Source organism: Pristiophorus japonicus, unplaced genomic scaffold, assembly GCF_044704955.1.
Source record: "Pristiophorus japonicus isolate sPriJap1 unplaced genomic scaffold, sPriJap1.hap1 HAP1_SCAFFOLD_182, whole genome shotgun sequence".
In the NCBI taxonomy this organism is placed as follows: Eukaryota; Metazoa; Chordata; class Chondrichthyes; family Pristiophoridae; genus Pristiophorus; species Pristiophorus japonicus.
In genome coordinates, this window is record NW_027251505.1 from 648,650 (window position 1) to 668,447 (window position 19,798).

General features: G+C 48.5%; 1 non-coding gene across 1 annotated transcript; it reads left to right on the forward strand.

Moving 5' to 3' along the window:
• The first annotated feature begins 15,633 nt into the window (after positions 1 to 15,633).
• On the forward strand, positions 15,634 to 15,707 carry trnan-guu (transfer RNA asparagine (anticodon GUU)). Its single transcript has one exon. It is a non-coding gene; the product is annotated as a tRNA-Asn (tRNA).
• Positions 15,708 to 19,798: the final 4,091 nt, after the last annotated feature.

Consider the following 19,798-nt stretch of genomic DNA (forward strand, 5'->3'; position numbering starts at 1 on the left):
TTTTCTCTCACAGTGAAGTGAACAGTGGAGGGTTCAGGAATGGGGACAATCCGTTCCTGGGTCAGTTGAACTTCTGCCTCGGGTTTAAAGCAAAAACTGCTGTCACTGACCGGACACCAGAAGTGTCCATGTTGGTAGTAGGGCGCACTGGTGGTGACACAATATGTCCCACCCCCGATGTATGCTCCCTGTGGAGGGACATGGTTTTGTGCCATTACCGCCATGGTACAGTTGATAGACTGTGCACCAGCAGCTTTAAGCCCACACTGTGGTTTAGAATAGGTGTTCAAGTGCTGGGGACACAGTATTATGTGTGCACCCCGGCTCCAGCACCCGGAGAGGTCAGTACCCGTCACAGCGTGTTCCTACTTTATGACATAGGGTGGGACCACTATGAAATGAACATGTGCACCACCTTGAATGACTCCAATGTTCTCCACCCTGTATACCGTGTGGGAAGGGTTGTCCCACCCATGACCGACATCCTTAGTACTATCCCCATGATGGTGTGATTAGCACATCGCGATCGACTGGGACAGGGTAAGTTTCAGAAGCGAGGCCGAGTTGGCACGGGCTTAGTGAGTTACTGTACGGGTGGAGGGCTGCGAGCTGCTTGTTACTGATCCAGGAGAGGACTAAACCTTGTTTTAAATCCTCCAGGTTGGTGCGGCCCTCGCCCAACAACCATGCCCCGTACAGCACACACACCTCGTTCTGTGCAACCTGGTCAGAAGCATTCCTATCCTCCCGTATGAGTGCATTCCCTGTCTGTGCATGTTTTTCCAGCTCAGCCACGATTTCCTTTCAATGGATCATCATAGCCTGGTCCTCGTGTAGCTCTGAGCCTTCTCCTGTGTTTTCTTCTTTCATGATGTTTCTCAGTTGGTTCTTTCGACCATTTATCTGCATGTGTAGTTCTATATCGTCCAGGCTATTTATCACAGAGGATCCTGCATGATATGCAGTTAAAATGTCGTTCACGGTGCCCCTTCTAGGTCTTCCCGTGCCCATGGTGTCCCTCGCGTATAGGATGTATATATCTGTTTTGTCTACATTCTCAAATTCTAACTCATAAAATTTCTTGAACATATCTCTGAGTAGGGCCTGGTATAGCTGCTCTGTTTCCTTCGGGCACCTGTCAGGTATTTGCACCTCGGTAAAGTTTAAAATCACTGAAGCTACTGCATAATGTAGCCCCTGGTATAACACCTTTTCGGTTTGTACCAATACTAATCTGTTCCTGAGTCACTTGGTGGTGGTCGGACACCTTTCTATTATTGTTCTCACTGGCGGGGTCGTGGGCAGGGGTTTCTTAATGCGTGCTATAAGTTCGGTGGTGTTAATTGGGAGTGGGGAGTGTGGGACCACACACCCGTGTAGGCTGGAATCCCATCCCATCCCTTCCCCGTCATCTTGCCATTGCCTGGCAAAGGCGATTGATATGTCTGCAGGACAGATCTCCTCTGACCACCACATGCAGACGTAAATTCCCTGTTCAGACTCCCACCAGTTGTTCTAACACACCTTCACTCCTCCCCGTGTCCCCGTGATGGTATGGTACGTGTCATTCCCGAGTCTTTCCTAGTCAGAGTGCTGATCCCCCACATCCTTGCTCAGCTTCCTGAGCCACCCCCATCTACCTAGGGGAATCTTTCCTTTACAAGTCAAACATTCACGTTTTCCCTCCGTGACACTGACCCACGCAGCAACGACCCGTATCCTGGGGCATGGAACGGAGGCCTCCCCAGAGGTAAACCCTTCCTGGCTGGAGTAGTGTGTGGAATGAGACCCCATCCACCCTGGCCACCTTCCCTCGTGGGCGTACACGGCGAGCTCTTCCACACCCGGGGTGCCACCCCCTGCAGTCACGATCGGTGCTCTCTCTCCTGAGACCATAAATGGGGGATTCTTCCACGTCTCCTCAGCTGTCACTGCTCATCCTTATCAGGGTGAGCAGGAACAGGACCCTGTTCATGTTGTTATCGATCTTGTAGTGCCTCTTTTACTGCCGACAAGGTGGGGTCTTTTCCTTTCCCCAATACATATGTCACTATTTAGTCACCGGCTGTCGGCTGAAACTCTTAACTTCTATATTCATATAAACATCCTGATCCTATTCTACTCGTTTCACACCTTCCATACCTGTGGTTTCTTTTCGGTTGTGGTGCCCTGAAATCATTACACGCATAATCTACACGACGCTAGATTCTTACTTAACATACCTTAACACATATCGTATTATTTATGTACATCTGCCACCCATCTCCGGATGGCCAGGTTAATTCCTGTCCTTCTCTTTTCATCCCTGGCCTCTGTGTTTCCAGCGGGGCCGGTAGTCGGTCGGACTGTACCGCAGGACCTGGAGTGTCCTGACCGGAGGTGGGTCTGAGTCCCACACTATTGGGGGAATGTCCCCTCCGGTGATACAGCACACCGCTCCTTTGGGGGTGGCTGCCTGGTTCATTTTGTCCCCTGGGGGTTATGCCTGGTTGAGGGCCGTGGGCTGGGGACCCCCAATTAGTGGCTGGTCCACCACTATCTCTTCTGGGGCTCCCTCGTCGCCCGAGGCTACCGGCTGGGTGTCCCTGCTCGCAGGCTGGTCCCTGATCCTAGGTACCCTTTCACGGCAGATCCCTCTCCTGGGGCTGAACCACTTAAATTGAGGCGCTGGTGACCACGGTGCCTTAGGCCGTGGCGTGCGGAGAGTCCTTCTCAGTGTTTTGACCCCTGGGGGTGCGTCCAACTCCCAAATGATTGGGGGGATAGCTCCTCCAGTAACTCAGTCCATCGCCCCTCTGGGTACAGTCTGTGGGTCTGCCACGTCCCCTGTGGGATTTCCACAGTCGGGGGCTGCTGGTTGAGGGTCCCTGCCTTTAGCACAGTTCCCTGTTCCTGGCTGTCCCTTACGTTTAGCTGCTGTCCCGGGGTTGAAAAGTTTGCACTGGTTTATGTGGAACCACTTTGTACGGCGAGGCATTTTCACGGCACAGACCATGGGGCTTGCCTTGTCGACAATGTGGTACGACCACATGTACAGTGCTCCATAAACCCCTACTCGAGCGTAGTTCCATACCATAACCTGGTCCCCTATCTCCCATTCGTGGTGTTTGAGGGGCTCTAGCAGCAGTCAGTTGCTCCGATGCTGTTTTCCCATATTGTCAGCAGCCTGCCAGTGAATCTGTTTAATGTGTTCACACAGGTTCCTGACAAAGCTGTCCCAGCTCGCTTCCCTAAGCTGACCTTCCGTGAGTACCGGGGCTCATACGTGGGTCGGGGTTCGCCTGGCTCTGCCGGTCATGAGCTCATACGGGGGAGTACCCCGTGATCTTTTACTGGCTGGCCCGGATCCCTATGAGGACCAGTGGTCAGACCTCTACCCACCTCTTGGGTGAGTCCCCTGTCTCTTTTCTCAGTCTTTCTTTGATGTTGCGGTTTAAACGCTCAACGGGCCCGGATGACTGCGGGTTGTGGGCGACATGCCATTTCCCTTTGATGCTGAGCACCTTAATGGTCTCCTGCATCACCTGCCTGGTGAAGTGGCTCCCCTGGTCGGAATCCATGTACTGGGGTAGTCCCCATCGGGAGAACACCTCCCTGATCAGGATCCTGGCTGTTCCCAGGGTAGTGGCTGTTCGGCATGGGAAGGCTTCCACCCATTTGGTGAATACATCCACCAACATGAGACAGTACTGGTAACCTCCCTGGGCGGTGGGTCGAGGCCCAATGTAATCGACCTGGATCGACTGCCAGGATCCCTCTACCCTCCTGATATGTCCCATAGACACCTTCCTTTTCTGGGCGTCGGGGTTGTTGGCAGCGCACACCAGACAGCTGGCACAGAACTCGCGGACGTCTTCCCTGAGTCCTGGCCACCAGCCTGCCTGTACCACCCATTGCCAAGTGGTCTCAGGTCCAGGGTGTCCTGCTCCTGGACCCTCGTGGGCCAACTGGAGGAATTATCTCCGCTTTTGTTGGGGAACTACCCATTGCTCCCCACTGAAACGCATTTCTTCTGTACAGGCTGTCTACGTTTTCCCCTTTTTCTAGCGTGTTCAGGACTGTTTTGGGGACGGGGTCTTGGATCTGAACCGTTTTTAGGTCTGGGGACAATGCTACCCCTGCCCTCCCTGTCATCCCAATCCTGCCCCTGACTGCTGCGATGGGGCCTGGGTTGTACAGATCCCAGAGCTTGCCCGTGCACGCACCTTGCTTGGACAACATGTCAGCCTGCTGGTTTCCCTCGCTCCAGGGTTCAGTGGTGGAATGTGCCTTCACTTTATGTATATAGATCTTCCCTTCCTTCCCTTCGGCTGTCATGAACTTTTCCAGTCGGGGCTTAATTGCCAGGGGTCTCCCGTCTGCATATGTGTATCCGCGACGGGACCAGATAGCCAAGTACTCCAGACACGATTTGCATGTGAACATACTGTCTGAGAAAATCGTGTGTGGGCTGGGGAATTCTTCGGGGTGTGTGACTACATACACCACCGCAGACAGTTCGGCGTGCTGGGCACTCATCGTACTGGGGAGTTTAATCACCAGGGCAATGCCTGCCTCTGGGTCATAAACTCCACAGCCTGTGAGTCGTTCACCCGCTGATCCGTGCTTGAACCGTCCACAAAGATCTCTCGGCCTCTGCGGTGTAACCCAGCCCGAAAACCTATGTTAATTTCCCACCGTACACCGGTGGGCAGTCCCTGGATAGATCATGTTGGCTGCGAGTCTTGGCTCGCAGAGACCCTTTACCCTCAGGTCTATCTGGGAGAGGAGTAGGGTCCAGCGAGCAATGCAGGCACTGCTCTCTGTCCCGTCCTTGATCCGACTGACCAGGAGCATTTGGGTGGGCGTATGGTGGGGAAGGAGTGTGATAGGGTATCCCCTGTGAAGATCAGTGATCTTTTCACAGCCCAGTGAGTGGCTAGGAGGTGCCTCTCAAAGTTGGAGTGTCCCTTCTCCACATCCGTGAGTATCCTGGAGGAGTAGACCACTGGTCTCAGCCGGCCGTGCCGCTCTTGGAGCAGTACTGCACTCAGGCTGTCCCCACTGGCTGCTACCTCCAGGAAAACTCTTTACCCCCATCAATAGCCCCGAGAGCTGCAGGTCTTTAGTGAGTTGGATAAATGTTGCCTCGCAACCTTTGTCCCATTCCCACTCCACTCCCTTGTGTCGGAGTCGGAGCAGAGGGGCTGCTGTGGCTGCACAATCCTCAATGAAATCTCTGCTGTACCCGGTTAGCCCGAGGAAAGATCTTACTCCTGTCACTGTGTTTGGGGCTGGTAACTTCTGCACTGCTTCCCTTCTAGCTTTGTCAATGTCCCTTTCCCCAGCGCGCACAGCCAGTCCAAGGAATTTTATGTCCTTCAGACCGATCTGTGCCTTTGTGGGATTCACTTTAAAACCTTCTTCTTTCAGCAGCTCCAGCAGCTCAGCCAGCAGTGGGCCATGCTCCTCCCCCTCATCGGTGAATAGGAGCAGGTCGTCCACATACTGTACCAGCTGCTGCGGTCAGCTGAAGCTCTTTAAACAGTTGGCCATACATTGATGGAAAATACTGGGGCTGTTGTGGAAGCCCTGAGGGAGACAGTTCCAAGTGTATTGCTGTCCTTTAACGGGTAAAGCAAACTTGTACTGACCTTCTCTTCTTAAAGGTATGGACCAGAACCCGTTGGACATAACCAGCACCGTGAAGGTGGTCGCGGAGGCTGGGATACTTCCAATGAGGTCGACGACAGCAGCAACCGTGGGTGCACAGCCAGGGATGTTACGGTTGAGTACTCGATAGTCCACCGTGGCTCTCCAGGTGTTGTCCCGTTTCTTAACCGGCCACAACGGAGAGTTCACATGGGTAGCTATTGGTCTCAATACCCCTGTTTCACTAAAGAACCCAAGGCTGTTTCCATGTCTGCCTCCGCCTCCCTGTGGAAGTTATACTGTTTCTACGGTCGGGTCATAGGGTCCCCATCTATGCTAACCTCAACCCCGTTTATCCTCCCACAGTCATGTTTGTGAGTGGCAAAAGCTGCAAGGTTTGCCCTCACATACTCTTGGTACTCCATTGGAGTGTTACTGACCAGTGATTCAAGGTTGTAACACTCCTTGGCTTCATGGTACACACCGTCCCTTTTCCCCATTTTTCTGGGATAACCATCACATCACTTGCCTGTCCCATACATACTGACCCCGAAAGACAGTGGTTTCTTAAATCCACGAGGATCCCATGGCCTCGAATGAAGTCAGCCCCCAGGATCCCTCTCCCTTCCTGTTCCCACTTCATCAGGACACAAGTCCATTTGGTGTGGAGTGTTCCGAAACAAATGGAGAACGGAACAGAGAAAGAGCCAACCTTCTCGGTGCCTGTGAAACCCACCAAGCTCTAGGGGACCCCGTTAGACAGAGGTGAGGCAGCGGGGTTATTTACATAGACAAGGTGCTTGATGCACCGGTATCCAGCAGGTCAGTCCCTTTCACCTTTTCCACCTCCATCTGAACGGTCGGTCTCCCCCACGCATCGTACTCGAGGGAACACAGGTGGACAGGCTGTGTCTGTTCTAGTCACTGTTTTGGCTGGGATGGGGCAGATGGGATTTCGGTACCGGTGGCAGTGTCTACCCTCCCAGAGCCATCCAGCATTGTTCGCAGCGCAGTCAGAAATGTATCAAACATGTGGGGAGGGACTGGCTTCTCAGTCTCGGTCTTTTGGGCAGGGGCTGGAGAACTCTTCCCTGCGCTACACTTCCATGGGTCTGGAGAAGGGACTCCCGTCATTACAGCCCATGGCTTCTCGAATATCTTCCTGGACAGCGGCGCATGTCCTCTGCCCCCTTTTACTCTCGGCAGAGAGGGACCTGTACAGCTTGCCGTCCAGTGAGAGGAGGTGCATATTTGCTATCTCGGCATCATCACACGCGTTAATATGCCCTGCCTGTTCCACTTCCATAAAGTGGACCGAGGTGTCCCCCTTTGGGGTGAGCTCTCCCAGGTGACTTATCATAGCCCTAAGCTGTTGGGTCGTGTGGGGAACCACAAACTGACTTTCCAGGGGCCCCAGACCCCCAGCAGCGGTGGGCGGGCCAAACATTTGTTGCCGGACCGGGCACATTGGCCCTGGTTCTGGCCCTTCCTGTTCTGGCTCGCCTGCCCCTCCTCTCTGCTGCCAAGCCAAGCTGAAACTCGGTGCCACAGGTGGTGGTGGTCCGCTGTCCCTGTCCGCCCCACAACTCGTTCACCCTCCTGCTGCCGAACCGGTATAGTCACCGGCACCACAGGTGGTGGTTGAACAGTTTCCTCCTTCTCTTCCAGGTTTACCGGGCCGTACCCGGGTTTATTAGGAATACCATGCCTTTTGCCTTGGACAGAGCAAGGGTTAAACTTTTGATTTGTTGCTGGCAGGGACCGTGGTCTCCTGACTCAAACCCATTAATGCTGGCTACTTTATAAGCTGCTGTACGTCTCTTAACTTATCCTCCAACTCTTTTACTTGAAGGGTGAGGCGAGTGTTTTCCTCCCACAGTATCTTTTCATTATTCTTAGCCTCGGTAACCTGACACTGTAAATAGTTCTGGCTGTTTTTGAACCTTTCCATTCGCTGTGTCTTTCCATGTTTTAGCTTACGGAGTTTTCCCCACACCTTTCTTCTGCCATAGCCCTGTCATGTGATGTTTCTGCGCATTCACATCGTTCTGCCTGCAGTGACTCGATGTTCTTATCTCGGAGTTGGACCTGTCGCTGCAGGCAGGCCAACCAAATTGCCTTTTCTACTGATTCCTTATGGTCCTTGCTGGGTGTCCAGGGCCGCAGCGTATCCTGGATGCTCAGCGCGGAACAGACCAAGCACATATTAAATAAGAACATAAGAATTAGGAACAGGAGTAGGCCATCTAGCCCCTCGAGCCTGCTCCGCCATTCAACAAGATCATGGCTGATCTGGCCGTGGACTCAGCTCCACTTATCCGCCCGCTCCCCATAACCCTTAATTCCCTTATTGGTTAAAAATCTATCTATCTGTGACTTGAATACATTCAATGAGCTAGCCTCAACTGCTTCCTTGCGTAGAGAATTCCATAGATTCACAAGCCTCTGGGAGAAGAAATTCCTTCTCAACTCACTTTTAAATTGGCTCCCCCATCTTTTGAGGCTGTGCCCCCTAGTTCTAGTCTCCCAGACCAGAGGAAACAATCTCTCTGCCTCTATCTTGTCTATCCCTTTCATGATTTTAAATGCTGCTATAAGATCACCCCTCATCCTTCTGAACTCCAACGAGAAAAGACCCAGTCTACTCAATCTATCATCATAAGGTAACCCCCTCATCTCCGGAATCAGCCTAGTGAATCGTCTTTGTACCCCCTCCAAAGCTAGTATATCCTTCCTGTAGTAAGGTGACCAAAACTGCGCGCAGTACTCCAAGTGCAGCCTTACCAATACCCTATACAGTTGCAGCAGGACCTCCCTGCTTTTGTACTCCATCCCTCTCGCAATGAAGGCCAACATTCCATTCGCCTTCCTGATTACCTGCTGTACCTGCAAACTAACTTTATGGGATTCATGAACAAGGACCCCCAGGTCCCTCTGCACCACAGCATGTTGTAATTTCTCCCCATTCAAATAATATTCCATTTTACTGTTTTTTTCCCAAGGTGGATGACCTCACATTTTCCGACATTGTATTCCATCTGCCAAACCTTAGCCCATTCGCTTAACCTATCTAAATCTCTTTGCAGCCTCTCTGTGTCATCTGCACAACCAGCTTTCTTCCCAGTAATCCTTGTGTCATCTGCAAATTTTGTTCCACTACACTCTATCCCCTCCTCCAGGTCATCTATGTATATTGTGCACAGTTGTGGTCCCAGCACCGATCCCTGTGGCACACCACTAACCACCGATTTCCAACCCGAAAAGGACCCATTTATCCCGACTCTCTCCTTTCTGTTAGCCAGTCAATTCTCTATCCATGCTAATACATTTCCTCTGACTCCACGTACCTTTATCTTCTGCAGTAACCTTTGTGTGGCACCTTATTGAATGCCTTTTGGAAATCTAAATACACCACATCCATCGGTACACTTCTATCCACCATGCTCATTATATCCTCAAAGAATTCCAGTAAATTAGTTAAACATGATTTCCCCTTCATGAATCCATGCTGCGTCTGCTTGATTGCACTCTTCCTATCTAGATGTCCCGCTATTTCTTCCTTAATGAAAGTTTCAAGCATTGATGAGTGACATTCACTTTCTTATACACATTGGAGGAAATCCTTTCTGTCATCTTGGTTCTTTTCTCCAAAACAGCAATCTCTGCATCACATCATTTACACAAAAGTCCTGCCGCGGTCGCCATTCTCTAGGGGGTGGTGTGTGGGATCAGGTTCTCCTCTGACCTTCTGAGCAGATTGAATCGCTCGCACTTCCTGGGTTCTAGACTTTAGATTTATTTGGCGATGTGACAAAGAACAAGAGACAACTAGTTTTGGTGCAAAGAACCTCAATTTTAACAAGGGTAAGAATGTACAATGTCAAGCTTGTAATTACTAGAATAAAAAAACACTTTACCAAACATTCATGGGGTTACAGAATAATAATACACCTCCCACATCCCAATGCCTAACTCTGACTAGGTCAAACTCTCGGGCAAACAGGGATTATGCTCACCAATCCTCTTATTGTCAGTTGGCGGTGGTTCGCAATTTTGGGGTTCACTGGACTCTGTAAGTTCTGCTTGACATACCCTGAATGTTGTGAAAGACTTCTTGCTGCGTAGTCTTCAGTTGGGTGGTGTCCGCTGATGCGGTAGGGCGCGTATTGGATTTATGGGTAAGTACCCACTTTCTTCTGTCAGAAATTGGTTTTAAAGTTCTTTTGGGTAATGTTTCACCTGTTGTTATCGAGGAACAGATTGTAGAGGGGAAACTTTTGAATCTTTGGTTTCTTCTTGAGGACTGTTTATCTTAGAATTTGTCGGTCGCGGTGTTTTCGATGTTACCACGTTGGCTGTGGTCAGTTGCTGCCGCGATGATGATGTCGGAAGTTACTGGGAACTGCTTTCTCTGCTGTGATAATGTTCTTTCTTCTCCTTCGGTAGCAGGGCAGTGTGGTCCAGGAGTGTCGTCGAGGCTGAAGATGTTGGAGCTCAGAAGACCTGCATAGGAGGCTGTGTCGCAAGCTCTCTGGAAAGCTTATTACAAACTGCTGCAGTGGTCTCTCTTCTTTTTCCCTCCTTTCCCTTCTCCTTCTTTCGTTAAAAAACAGGGCCCCAGTTATACTTTGGGAGCCGTTCTAATCTGCGCGCCAAAACAGAAACAGCTACTTGAGAACCCATAGCCTCGACGGTATCTGTGTGAATTGCTCTGCATCGATAATTAGCAGAGCGTAAAGAAGGGAAACTGATGCGAGACATGAGAAAAGGCCGAGCCAAAGTGTAATGGTGGCGATGATTTTGTTGTTTTTGAGAATTTTTTCAAAGATTTGCGTGTGGTTGGTTCCATGGTGCAATGGTGAGCACTCTGGACTTTGAATCCAGCAATCTTTGTTCAAATCTCAGTGGAACCTCAATTCTTGTTGTCCCAGCTGCTGAAAATTTGGGACAAACAAGTCAAAGATACCTGGTGCTGGTGGGCAATTATATTGCCTTGATCATTGATGCTTGATCGACAAGTCTCGTTGTCAAATCGTGTTCTCTGTGGGAGCACAGTCCCGCATTGCTGAACTCTTTGCTTCAGCACGCAGTCTGAAGTTTGGATTAAAAAACAGGAAGATTGAAGTTTGGATGGAAAAGAGACTGTTAGACAATGTGGTGCCTTCGGCCAGTGAGATGAGTAACTGGTCATTGTCTGGATGTTACATATTTGAGTGCCTTGTTACGGTGGGAATAATGGAAATTCAGGACTAAACGATTTGACGATGTTCTGTATTTGAGTTTAAACTTGTTACTATATAATGAGATCTGTAGGTTAAACAAGCAATATTAAGTCTGTCTGTTAAACGATTCAGAAAGCAGTTCGTCTGGATTGTCTAAATGCAAAGAATAAGAGTTCAACGGCATTTTCAGTTTCAAGATGACTTTTATGGACTGTAGAGACACAGACAGCAGAGACACTGGACATTTGGAAGGTGTGTGTCTCAAGCAGCCACGGAAATCAAAGCAAGCTGCCTTTGTGAAGTGCTCTCAGTAACTTTCATACTTGGTTTGCTGAGTATGAATGCTTAACTAAAAGACCCGATCCTGCCTTTCCTACAACGGAGTGTGTGCGGGTAATTCGACGTTAAAAGCAACGAAGTGAAAAGAGCAAGACAGCCGTTTACAACATTTTGGTGACCCCGACGTGATTTTCAAAAGTTCGTTAGCTCATTCGAAGACCCCGACATGAAGCAGAAAGTTGGCTGAGTTGTTGGAAGAAGTGTTTCGCACACATCAGTTCGAGGGGTGAGCATTCTCTTCGTTGTCGTGATTAAAGGGATCTTCAGTTAGTAATGGGAGTCTCAGGGGATATTCCAGTTGAAGTCCGGTCATTTCTTAATGAGTGGATTGAGTCGAAAGGGAGAACTTATGGGATAAGACAGGAAACAATGACAGGAGGATGGAGAGAGACACGGCAGTCCTTAGTGGAGAGTGTCCAGTTAAAAAAGATTAAAGTGTTTGGGTTAAAAAGTGATAAAAAGAGAAAAGCGTTAGTGTTGCAGTGTCTCATGCTGGGGATTCAAACGTTAGGAGAAGAGGCTGAGGCTCGAGATAGGGAAGTCTCAGAACTCAGAGAGCAGCTAACAGCAGTGAGTAAAGAAGTAGAGAATTGGTGATTTCAGGCACTCGGGGCAGCCAGGACTGTTCAGACACAGGATCAACATCTTGCTGATGAACAGAAGCGTAAACAAGATCTGGAGAAAGGAGTATCGAAGCTGCAGCAGATGGTGGTATTAGGTTGCCCACGGAGACAGCAATTGATAAAGCTGGGTGGTATTCGGAGGATTCCCCGGGTCTGTCAGCTGAAAAGGGGATGAAGGGACAGGGAGAATGCCCACCGTTCCCATCCACAGCTCCTTTGTCTTCTCTGACTTCGGAGCCTCGAACCCGTGTGGTTCACGTGGCAATGTTAGGATCGGAGGCGGAGCACTTAAATGCCTCTTCGGTTACTCAGACGCTTAACACCCCACAACATTACACACGACCTTCCGGTCATGTGGAGAGTGGGGGAAGCACGCTCGAGCGGACAAGGCCAGAGCAGGATCATGATTCCTCTACTCCCTATGGAGCTCGTGAAGGGAACACAACCTTAAGTGGTTTTGGGGATACCTGGTATGAGCGAGGAGGGGTAAAGTTACAGGACATGAGAGCTATCCTGAGTGAAGTGGGACCTGCACCCCATCAGGATCTTAATAAGTTTGCCCAGTGGTGGTGTAATATTCTGGGATGGTGGCAGTCAGGGAACATATCAGAGAAACCGAGGGTTCACATGATTCTGTGAGCTTTCGGGAATCACCGGGGAAAGGTAGTAGGTTTTGAAACAACTTCCAGGTCTCATGCTTGGTAGAATAATAGCTGCAATCTTTGTTACTCACTCAGGGCCACAGTTAATAAAGCGGCTTGCATTATTACCAGGGGAAGGACCCAGGGAAGCTGGGGAACGTATATTCCAGTTGTGTAAAAGTTTGGGAAGTAATTGGATTGATATCAGTCATTATGGGGATGGTACACATAGAGAGATCATTTTGACTCTCCTATCCCCATCAGTAGTTCTGGAAGTAGATGCCTGGTGTGGGGACGAACGTTTTGATAAATGGTTGGCAAGGGTAGAAAGCTTGTATCAGGGAGCTGCAGGAATTTCAGTCATGGAAGTGAGACAGGGGTTACAGCGATGGAAGACAGAAGGGCCTGAGTGGATGAATCCCGCGAGGAGTCACATAAAAGGAGCAGGACCAGGTGGTGGCCGTCAGTTGATAGAGGACAGGGATAGACTGGCTAAAGAATTAGAAAAGTTAAAGAAAAGTTGAAGAATCAGGAAAGAGAAGCGAGAGTCACAGACAGGAATGATACCTCGGTTCAGTTGCTGAGGTCGGGGGTAGATTCCGCAGGTGAGGGATGATCCCTATAGGGATGCCGCGCCTCAACCACACATGTCGTTCCTTTAGGACCCTTACTTCAGGATAGGGGTGGCCATACCCTTATCGAGGCTTGTGTGGAAGGGCAGCGGGAAATGGACACCGGGTCAGCCGGACAAATGAAGGTGCTCCTGGAGGAAGGGGATTCCCCTCTTCAGAGACAGTTCCCCAACACACCAGATACACGAGGAGCAGTTACTGAACAGTCAGAGATGAAAGCAGTGGGAGAAGCTTGTTCAGAAACATTTAAAGTTTCTGCAGGAATGGGCTGTCTCAGAACTGATGAGATGTTCAGTGAAAAGCTCAAATGTGGGAGTTACAAACATGATCTTTAAGGATGCGAAATAGAAGTTGGATTGTTGCAAATGTCGAGAGAGTGAATTACAGCAGTTCCGAAGGGTGAACTGAGAGAAGGACTGGGTCTCTCGACTGACTATTCAGCATTTCCGTCATCCTTTACTCGATGTTGTTACACTTCTCCCACAAAGCAGACGAAATTGTTAAAACCTGTGCAGAGGGTAACAGACTTAGTCGAAGACACCGATTGTGAGTTTACATTTCTGAATGTAAACAGCATGGAATTCAGTTGGAAACATTAAAAATTTAAAATTGACTTTTAAAATGGATATGGTGATCACAGACCAACGGACTTTAAAATAGCATCCTGAGAATCTGAATCTGCAAGAACACTACTTTGACCCGAAGCGTGCTGCTATTTGGAAGAAGGATATACGGAAATGGAATACAACATTTCAACAGCTACAGAGTTTGAATCAAGCAATCGTTGTGGACATTAACCATCACACTGCGGAAATCGAGAAGGTTCACACAACTTTGGACCAGATTGGACATGTAAGCTGGTGGGAGTCATTGTTGGGATGGAGCCCGACGGCAACAGGTGTGATGAACACAATGATACACCCTGTCCTTATGCTGGTGCTGGTTCAGCTGACCGTGCTGGTCATTTTGATTTACTGTGGATGTCGTGTTGGAAAACAAGGACAACAACTGGACAATGCTGTTGAACGAGCTCGAGCCACCATGCAAATGTATGTTACCCAGATAAGACCTGCAGAGAGGCGAGGAGAAGAAGTGGGGGAATGTGGGAGCACAGTCCCGCATTGCTGAACTCTTTGCTTCAGCACGCAGTCTGAAGTTTGGATTAAAAAACAGGAAGATTGAAGTTTGGATGGAAAGAGACTGTTAGACAATGTGGTGCCTTCAGCCATTGAAATGAGTAACTGGTCATTGTCTGTATGTTAAATATTTGATTGTATCTTTGTTACTATTTAATGACATCTGTAGGTTAAACAAGCAATATTAAGTCTGTGTCTTAAACAAAGCCGTTAGCCGTGATTGTCTAAATGCAAAGAAATAAGAGTATAAAGATAAGACTCACACACGCAGACACCAGAGACACTGAACATTCGGAAGGTGTGTGTCTCAAGCAGCCACGGAAATCGAAGCAAGCTGCCTTTGTGAAGTGTTCTCAGTAACTTTCATACTTGGTTTGTTTGGGATGAATGTTTAAATAAAATACCCGATCCTGCGTTTACTACAACGGAGTGTGTGCGGGTAATTCGAGGTTAAAAGCAACGAAGCAAAAAGAGCAAGACAGCCGTTTACAACATTTTGTAACAGGTAACTGATGGTTGAGCACACGATTTGATAACTAGACTTGTAGATCAAGCATCAATGACAAAGGCAACAAAACTGCCCACCAGCACCAGGTGTCTTTCACTTGTTTGTCCCAAATTTTCAGCAGCTGGGACAACAAGGAATCAGGTTCCACCGAGATTTGAACTCAGATCCCAGAGAGCTCACCAATACACTATGGAACCAACCATGGTAAAATATTTGAAACAATTCTCAAAAGCAACAAAATCATCTCCAACAGTACACTTTGTCTCGGCCTTTTCTCATCCACACCATCAGTTTCCTCTCTTTGCTCTCTGCTAATTATCGATGCAGAACAATTCACACAGATGCCATCGAGGCTATGGTTTTACAAGTAGCTGTTTCTGTTTCACACTGTTCATCACAGCTTGTACTTCAGTCTTGCCAGGTAAAAAGTGCGTTGGCATTGCAATGTATTAATGTAAAATGCTTGGCATGGAAAGAAAATGCAAAGTTTTGTCGAGTTAGCGTGTAGGTGACGAGGTTTGGGGTTGATGTGCGTCGCTTTCAATCTTTGAAATTTCACCAAGCAAAGAAACGGTGAATTGAACTGTGTGCAGTCAGGAGCTGAAAAGGAATTAAAACCTAATACCGGCTTCGGGACAATCAGAATACTTCGTCACAGACAAGGCCCCGGAAGGCTGGAAGGTAGATCACACCGGTTGTGGGAGAGCTGGTTGGTGGTGACATGGAAGTGTCTGCAGCGTGCGGGACCAGACTGCTTCCACACATCCACAATGAATGTCCCACCCTTTACTTGGGAAAAGTACAACTGAGAGTGGACAAGTTCCATCCCAGTCAGAGCAATCTGAAGCTTTAACTGACTGACACCCTGGTTTGGGATGTCTTGCAGTGTGTAATTGCGTCAGTCTCTGTGGCGCAATGGGTTAGCGCGTTCGGCTGTTAACCGAAAAGTTGGTGGTTCGAGCCCACCCAGGGCCGAAGCATTTAACTGTTTTTCCCCGTGGATTCGGTGCTGCACGATTCCAGGTTGTCATTGTGCGTTTTGGCTGCGCGAATATATTCCACGAACATTGTCAGCTGTGCCGTTATCCAGTGAGTTCCCACTCCAATACTTTTATGAGCATTCAGTTTGAGTGTATACAGAACTGAACAGAGATATCAGAAAATTTAACAAGGTTGTGGGACATTGTTTTTTGTTAATATTGAACCACTAATATGAATAAATCCATTTCTTCAAATATTTAATTGAACATGTTTTCAAAATGTTTCCGCGCAGTTTTGAACCAGGAACATTTCGTGTGTGAGGTGAAACTAATAACCACTACATTATGGAAACACTGCAGCAATGTTCGGAACATAACCAGAGCTTTAACCTGCACAGCTGGCCTATACTTCAGGACCTGGTTTGATGAGAATAGAAAGACGGTGCTATATTTAGGAAGGCTGTGAGTGTGGCAGGAATTGATCGAGTGTTTCCCAGACTTTACACATAGGAACAGGAGATGACCATTTAGCAGCGAGTGGTTAGGATCTGGAATGCACGGCTTGAAAGGATGGTGGAGGCAGACTCAATCTTATCTTTCAAACGGGAGCTGGATCAGTGTCTGAAGGAAAAACAATTGCAGGGCTACAGGGAAAGGGCGGGGGAGTGGGACTCGCTGAGAGTCGGCACGGGCTCGACGGGACGAATGGCCTTCCGTGTGTAAGCATTCCATGATTCTATAACTTAGTGGCACATTTCATAGTGTGCGTGGAAGCAGAACATTTCAAAGGGACATTGATTGAGTCGACAAAACTAGAGGCATCTGATTCAGGAGATTCGGTGGGCGCGGAAATTCGGAAGTTTAATGACGTTGAAAGGAACATTTTTGTTTTGTGCAGTTACGGTCAGAGAAATGTTTGTGAAAGGAATTTTTTGAACAGAGGAATGCAGCATTTAATCTTCTGCCTTAACACTTCTTCCTGGGTGTCGGGGTCACATTTCTTTTCGAGGTTATTCTTCTCAAAAAGGAGTTAGATGTCGTCCTTCAGACTAGGGGGATCAAGGGCTATGGTGAGAAAGCATGAATGGGGTATTGAAGTTGCATGTTCAGCCATGAACTCATTGAATGGCGGTGCAGGCTCAAAGGGCCGAATGGCCTACCTCTGCACCTATTTTCTATGTTTTCTATGTTTCTTGAATTTATATTTCCTTTGGTGTTTCACAATAACCAGACCTTTGCTCTAAAGTCTTTCTCACTGTTTTTCCAGTCTCCTGTTGATGTACCAGCAATGAACATTTTGAACCAGACACCAAAAACAAACTGTGCAAAAATGGGACATGCTTTAACAGTTAATGCAGAAACCCCTCTGCTGCGCTCGGGGTGGCCACCCACAGCCTGGATACACTAACGGGAGAACACCAGCGGCAGGTCGGGGCCATAAAAGGAACGGCGAGCGGCCCTGGGAGCAGCTTGGAGGTCCCGGGAGACTACTGCAGGGAGCAGCGCGAGCTGGTGCAGGAGGGCGGCGGCAGCGAAGAGTGACGTCATCAAGGTCCAGGTCGGTGATTGGAGCGTGGGCAGATTCAGCAGGAGCGGCGAGATCGGGGTGAAGGAGCGGTGAGAGACTGTGGAGGGATGTGATCAGGGCCCAGGGGAGGCATGAGTTAGGGGCCAGTGGCCCAGGGTTAGCACGGGCCAGCCCACAGTGCGATATATGTGTGCACTGGGTCCGTGCAGCAGAACTGGTCTCCAGTCGACCTGCTTAACCCTTGCCACTGGACGAAGACCTCGCTCTGTCAAGCCCGTTTGATGGCTGGGGTGCAACGGCCATCACAACAAAAAAAAATCCACGCACAGATATCTTCCACCCTTCGGGTTGTCGTTCGGGTCTTTCATTGAAACACCTGTGAACTCATCCTTTTTCGGCGTGGAAGCAAGTCATCCTCGTTTCGAGGGACCGCCTATGATGATGATGATGATGGATACATTAACGTCCCAACAGCTCATTGACTGCAGGAGTGGGACCGTGCGGCGCTTCAGAAAAATGTCGAAAAGGCAAAGTCACTGATTCCGTCTCATGTGCTCCTCCGATCAAGAATAACAACACACACTAAAAATGCTTCAATAATGGTTGCACTTTATATCCGGGCAGCATCTACAGTCTAAAGACACCACAACGGTAGTGCGAATACATTCTTCCCATCAAAGTTCTATTTGTGCTACTTTGTTGTGGCAACTCTTGATTGCAGTCACCAAGATATCCCTTGAGATATTGGGTAAAACTCATTCATTTCCTTTGGCAATGCTTTTAATAATCTGAGAAGATTTGACTGGAGGTTTATTAACAGATAGCACTTCGTAAGGCCTTTATCTCCATATTTGCTAAGCAGTTGGCTCGTTGGTCTAGTTGTATGATTCTCACTTTGGGGTTGTTATTTGAAATTTGCGAGAGATCCCGGGCGAGCCCTTTTTTTGCCGTGAATTTTGAATTTGCATCGAACTTTTGCAAAGAAGCACTTGCATTTCTGCAGCGTCTGTCAGGAACTCATAACGCCCCAAAGCGCTTTACAGCCGTTGAGTTACCTTTGAAAAGTTGTCACTTGAGTAAAGATGTGCCCAAATCACCCCACACGCACCTCAACTCTTTGTGAAGGAGTTCATAGAATCATAGTAGTTTACAGCACGGAAGGAGGCCAATTCGGCCCATCGTGTCCACGCCAGCCAACAAGAGGCTATCCAGCCTAATCCCACTTTCCAGCTCTCGGTCCATAACCCTGCAGGTTACAGCACTTCAGGTCACATCCAAGCACTTGTTAAATGTGTTGAGTGGTTCTGCCTCTACCACTCTTTCAGGCAGTGAGTTCCAGACCCCCACAACACACTGCGTGCAGAAATAAATAGGTGAAGGCAAAGGCCATTCGGCCATTCGAGCCGCACCACCACGGAGAATGAAACAGTTAATTCAGAGACCGTGGTCCAGAACTTAAAAAAAAGGTAACTTTGAAGGTATGAGGCGTGAATTGGCTAGGATAGATTGGCGAATGATACTTAAGGGGTTGACAGTGGTTGGGCAATGGCAGACATTTAAAGACCGCATGGATGAACTGCAACAATTGTACATCCCTGTCTGGTGTAAAAATAAAAAAGGGAAGGTTGCTCAACCGTGGCTATCAACGGAAATCAGGGATAGTATTAAAGCCAAGGAAGTGGCATACAAATTGGCCAGAAATAGCAGCGAACCCGGGCACTGGGAGACATTTGGAACTTAGCAAAGGAGGACAAAGGGTTTGATTAGGGCAGGGAAAATAGAGTAGGAGAGGAAGCTTGCAGGGAACATTAAAATGGACTGCAAAAGCTTCTATAGATAGGAAAAGAAAAAAAGGTTAGTAAAGACAAACGTAGGTCCCCTGCAGTCAGAATCAGGGGAAGTCATAACTGGGAACAAAGAAATGGCAGACCAATTGAACAAGTACTTTGGTTCGGTATTCACTAAGGAGGACACAAACAATCTTCCGGATATAAAAGGGGTCAGAGATTCTAGTAAGAAGGAGGAACTGAGGGAAATCCTTATTAGTCGGGAAATTGTGTTGGGGAAAATGATGGGATTGAAGGCCGATATATCCCCAGGCCTGATGGTCTGCATCCAAGAGTACTTAAGGAGGTGGCCTTGGAAATAGCGGATGCATTGACAGTCATTTTCCAACACTCCATAGATTCTGGATCAGTTCTTATGGAGTGGAGAATAGCCAATGTAACCCCACTTTTTAAAAAAGGAGGGCGAGAGAAAGCAGGGAATTATAGACCGGTCAGCCTGACATCAGTAGTGGTGAAATTGATGGAATAAATTATTAAGGATATCATAGCAGCGCATTTGGAAAGAGGTGACATGATAGGTCCAAGTCAGCATGGATTTGTGAAAGGGAAATCATGCTTGACAAATCTTCTGGAATTTGTTGAGGATGTTTCCAGTAGAGTGGACAAGGGAGAACCAGTTGATGTGGTGTATTTGGACTTTCAGAAGGCTTTCGACAAGGTCCCACACAAGAGATTAGTGTGCAAAGTTAATGCACATGGGATTGGGGATAG